Below are 6,000 nucleotides of genomic sequence, written 5' to 3'. Positions count from 1 at the left end.
GGCTGGGAGGCAGCTGCCTGGCAGCCAGAGACAGCTTTCCCTCCTCCTGTGTCCCCCTGCTCCCCAGGCTGCCTGGAAGCAATTTGCTCCTGGTCAGAGTCTACACGTGCACTTTTGTGGCACTTTAGTTTAATGCACTGATTTCTAGTATCTGTATCTACAAGTATCAGAAAATGGTGCATTAGACTAACCTACTGCACAGTAAATACTGCGCACGTCTAGACAGTGACACTTTACTGCACATCAGTCTAACGTGCATTAAAGCCTCTCATGTAGATGCCCCCAGTGTATCATTAGGCAGGCTCTGATCTTCATAAGTTTATTAAACTGCTTAATATTATGTCTATGAATGGTACTATTAATTTCAATGGGTCTGTTATCATACACAAAGTTAAACTTGCACATAGGTATATTTTTAGGACTGGGGTCACAGTTAATCCCTATGATTAGTCTCAGGAGTCTCAGTCTTTTATAAAGCAAAAAAGAGTGAAAAACACAAAAAATAGAAAAATGTTATTGTAAAGACACAATATTTGGCAAAGGGACACTAGCAGAAAGCCCTTCAATACAGACAAGCCAAGAGCCTCTATTGAACCAATGCAACTTGAACAGGGTCTACAGGGAGCTATGGCTATATAAACAAGTTGTCAGAAGCTAAAATCGCATATTAACTTATGGTGAGCTAGCTGTTCTGCAATAACTGCCCATATGCAGTTACTCATATCCATAGCAAATCAGAAGTAGCTTACGTGACAATGAAAGTGGGATTTGCTTAGTACCGAGAAAGAATTCTCACGGCTCACCCTCTCATAAACTGAAATATGTCCAGACCACATTTCATGAAATTCAAAGACACCCAGTACCTTGACATTACAATGACAGTTACTTTAGAAAAGCTTACTGAGGAGAAGTCAGAAAGGTTGAGCAGGGGGATTGGTTAGGGCCTGTTACCAGTTACAACATTCATGTTGTTAATGTTTTCAACATTCCTTTCATAGAGATCTGTCTGCTTCTTCATTAATTTCACAAGCAACAAAGTAAACCTAGTTCTCACCAAAAGTATTATTTGAAGAGGAAATGGAGCCCAGTTTCCTGTCATTTATAACCTGAATGGTGAAGTGCTGTAAATACTACTGGATATGATGATGTATAACGCTGACACAGGATTCTGGCCTCCTGAAAATAGGCATCTGGCTTGAAAATGCGTAGTTGTGGCTATGACATGACATTTGACTCTTACTGTCAAACAGGCTGGCCTGCTTATTCTGTATGTTCTTAAGGTCAGATGCTGGAATTATTATTTATTATTTTATGTATTTGTGTAGTGTATGTTGGTATTTTATGTATATGATCCTAACACCTGTATGTCCCAGGCACAAACTACCATTGCACCAGGTTCTGTACAACTACAGAACAAGAAGATGGTCCCTGACCTAGATCCAAGTTAAACCAAGAGGCAAGAGATGGGTACAGATTGATTGCAAGGTGAAAGGAAACAATAAACCAATACTGCTCAGAATGACGAGTAGTAGTCTGATCACACCAGCAGCCTAATTGTTGACAGGGTTACGTAAGCATCACAGAAAAATTGTGTTTTAAGAAGGTTTCCATAGAAGGGTAATGAGATAGGTGTCCTTAGTATAAAGAGTAGCACAGGGTAAAGCATGAAGATGTTGACTGGCAACTTGCATCAGTGAGCAATAAAAGATAGCATCATTAGTCAATTATATAAATGGATAATGAGAAATTCTGTGTAAAGGTGGCTCCACCATGAAGGACTTTAAAAGTTGGATGTGAAAAAAATGAGGATGCAAAAAAAGATCCATAGAGAGGGGTGGCATTATCAAAGAAATTGGCTAGTAACATTCTGAATGGATAGCATGGCAAGATTGCATTTGTCAAGCTCAAAGCAAAAAAGGTTGCAGTAACCAACAGGCAAAATGAGGAACATCTAGACAAGAGTTCTAGCTGTGTGGAATGGTAGGATTGGAAAGAATCAGTAAGATTTAGAATCACCAAGCCCAGATCTTGGTATCTACAGACAAGTCTGAGTAGAAAATCACACCTAGATGATGGGCCTAAGTGATAGGTAGGATGGTGCCATCATCCACAGTGACTGAGAAACGGAAGTGCTGTAGGGGACAGTGTGCTGTAGAGGACAGGAAGGAGAGAAGAAAGAGAAATCAAGCCAGTCTGGTGGATAACCTTTGAATCACATTGGATTTTTGTCTCTTTCATAGGAAGAGAGCCTATGTTGAGGGAAAAGTGGTGGCAGGAGGATAGCATTGCAAGCATGGGATTCAAGTTGGAGAAGAACGGATGTTGAGCTTGGATGATCTGTCTCTCTTTAAAGGATACCACTGAGGTTTGAACCCTTAAATTATATGTACCATTTAGCTGCATATGTAAGGAATTGACAAAAATTAATAAATAATTATATAATGTAATAAATCAGCCAACCCTGTAAAACATTTTCACACTAGAGATTGACTTCCTGTGCAATGTTCTGTGACTTCAGTACATAGCAGTGGGTTTGTGACAGAAAGGGATCACTTCCATGGGATTTTTTTTTATCTGTTTGTTTCAAGCCCCTTAGATTTGCAGGTTCAGATGGCTCCAAACTGAAGTCAACAGAGTTAAGATGATTTATTCCAGTTGAGTATGTAGTCCACATAATCTGAAAGACTTGTGTTGAACATATTGCGGTATCAGGGGAAGATTTTTCATACGCAACTTGACTGCAGTATTTTTAATTTATAGCTGAATTAAGAGGTGGTGTTTGACTACATCCTTGTAATACCATATAAAATGGTGTCTGACTGCATCTTCATAATACTGTATAAAATGTCATTGTTGACAACATAAATAAAAAAATAAAATTTAATAAATGTTAGGCTAATACTAAGCCAAGAAAAGCTCCATAAATGCTGACATGTTCCCATACTGTTAGTGCTCTGCATAAAATAGGAACCTAAGTTAAAGGGGAAAAAACCCCATGTCTTAGGTATTTGTGAAATTCCACATGTTGGCCCCAAGACCCTGCAGGTTCACCTACGTGGAACCCCACAGGAGCTCATGGGGGGTTCCGTAGTTTTATGCAAGGTTTGCCCACACACAACAATCTGTGGACAGGGAACTTTGAATGGCTTGCAACAGATTTTTTTGGCACTATTTGTGTAAAATTGCCTTCCAGGTTCTACTGAAACCCCACTGAAGTCAATAGAATTACTGCAGGGATGAATTTCGACCTTTGTGTTTTGTTTATTCTTCAAAAGAAAAAAGAAAATAAATTGCTTTCATGGAATAAGAAAACACACATAGTATTTACCTGAAAGCCTTGAAAGACTCTTTCATAAATACATGTAGTATTTGTGTTCTTGTGAATGTGTATTTGTATCTTTACAAAAAACCTACTTATTAGTAACACAGTTAAATAAGTATTTTGGTATGTGTAGTAGGAATTTCTTGGTACAAGCACTATTTACCTTATCGACTGTAATGACTCTACCAGGATAAATGCATGTTTTGTTGTAACTACGGTATTTTAAAAATGCATATTATTAATATTTTTATAATAGTTTACATTTATATGGTACCTTTCATCCTGAATAACATAGGGTATTATTCATGCAAGTAATCCTATTGGACTAATATGAATAGTCCATTGAAACTGATGTGACTATTCACATGAATTAAAGTTGCAGTGTCTAGCCCTGGTTTCTAGGCAGTAAATTTGTCTTCTGCGGAACTGACACTTACCAAGCACATTAGTTCTAAGTAAATTAATTGAAGAGATGAAATCACAAATGCTGCTCCTTTCAGTTTATTTACAGAATTCTGTATTTATAAATAAGAGTAGGAGGCCAAATAATTTAATCTCTCTAAGGAAGATACTACTCAGCGCTGATTTAGAGCTGAGATGACTCCTGTTAGTAAAACATTGCAAAACAACTTAATGCAAATAAGGGGTTTAATCCTAGAAACTTTTACTTTGGCAAATAGTCTTTAATCATGTTAGGAATCTCATTGAATTCAATGGGATTAATCATATGAGCTGGAGATTGCAGGATCAAGATCTAGGTCTTCCTGCTAAATCTGAGTCTCAAGATAAAACCATTCTGTATTCTAAGCATAGGTTCAATGATACTTTTAATTTCTGAGGGGCAGAGGTCATCAGAAGACATTCCTCAAAACACGTTATTTATGTACTGGGAATAACTGACCTTTATGTGAGACTTTGCTGCACTGAACACTTAAGACTGCTCTTTTCCGAACATATGAGTGTTCAGATGCAGAGATTTGGTTAAGCCTATTATATAGATAGAACAGCTATGAAATTGAGGGCCAAACCCACATCCAACCTGCATGTTAGGGTGCTCAGATCCTGGTCTTGGTCTTTATATGAGGCCCAACTCTAGAAGATGCCAAGAAAAAGCTATTTATTTCACTGTTTCAATAAGAAATCAAGTTTGAGACCTTACACTGAATTTCCACATTTAAGGGCCCCATGGGATTCCCATATCTGGAACAGAACAAACATAAGTGAGCTCATTTCTGCCCTCCACTGAGAATATACTCTTCCTTTTGAGCTTAGCAGGAGTTGCACATCAGTAAGCCAGATAGAAATTAGTTCAATAGGGCTAACAGTGACTTAATTTTGGTTCATCCAAAACAGGGTTTAAAGCAATACTATTGACCAGCATTGACTAAAGAGTCTTATATAAATCATACTCATCAGTCAAGTGATCTACAGCCTCCCCTGAGCTCAATAAGAATCTTGCCTTTTCTTTCAATAAGTACTGACTGAGGCCCAAAATAGACCTGTTGTTGGGCCTTCCTTCCCCTGACCCACCCTACTGGCTGTTACCTTTACTTGTCACCTTGTATATCAGTTAACGTGAAAAGCTTAAATCTATAGAGAGACCTTGGCACTGTAATACCTAACTGTACACTTTGCTTATAGGATTGGAATCTTCAGCCCCAAGACAGGTGCCTAGGCCACACAAACATTAGGGAGAACTAGTGCCTTGAGGTGGAATTCACAAAAGCCAGCACAGGGCCAATGTAAGTTAGCCAGTAGGAAATGACAAGGAATTAGGCACTTATCTCCAAGTGGGATCTGCAGCTGCTAACCATAACCCTCTCCTGGAGTTAAGATACTTAACAAGACAGATACCAAAGAGGTAGTGCCATTAACCCAGTGATTGAGGGGCTTGTCTGGGATGTGGGAAACCTGTTTTCACATTCCTGATCTGTCTCATTTGGATCAAGGTACTTGAATCTGTTTCTCTTTGTTTCTATGTGTGTGCACCCTAACCATCGGGCTGGAGAGTCAGTTTCTTGCTTCTTGCTCTAGTTAGCTCTCTCTCTTTCTGAATCTTTAATTATTTATGCAAAGTGAAACAGCTCCAACAGGATAGCTTGAGGAAGCCACACCTCCAGAATACACCATCACCTGGCAGTTAGGATAATCTCCTGGGCCAGGGACAAAAGTTACGCATAAACCAGTTAAAGGGATCAGAAACTGCTTTAAACCTGTGTCGCAGGGCACTAAGGTGTCCTGCTCCTTTAAGGGCTGAAACCGCTAGGGAGAGAGCCCTAGCAGTTAGCCGGGAACCCCCCAGCTGCGGGTTACCTACCAGGGCAGCAAGAATAAGAGAGTTGGCCCGCACCTGCCAGCGGTCAGCTGACCAGAAGGGGCAGGGCCTGGCAAATGTATAAACCCCAGGGCTGGGACCAGGAAGGCAGTTCTCTGCCAGCTGCCAAGGGGGAAGGAGCTTTCCTAGAGGAAGCAAAGGGGAGAGGCCTGACTGCAAGTTTAGCTTCTGGTAATGTTAAGGGACAGAGCACACCCTGTGTGGCTTGAGTTATGTTATAGCCTAGGGGCTTGCATGTTGATTTCTGTTTATAAGACTGGTGGATTGGGCTGAGGCTATTGGGGAAGGAGGAGGCCTCATTGGGGACCCACTGCAGGGTGGGGACCCCAGCGCCAGAGAGGGC

This window comes from Alligator sinensis, unplaced genomic scaffold (genome assembly GCF_000455745.1).
Source record: "Alligator sinensis unplaced genomic scaffold, ASM45574v1 scaffold273_1, whole genome shotgun sequence".
In the NCBI taxonomy this organism is placed as follows: Eukaryota; Metazoa; Chordata; order Crocodylia; family Alligatoridae; genus Alligator; species Alligator sinensis.
This window is presented reverse-complemented; position numbering follows the sequence as displayed.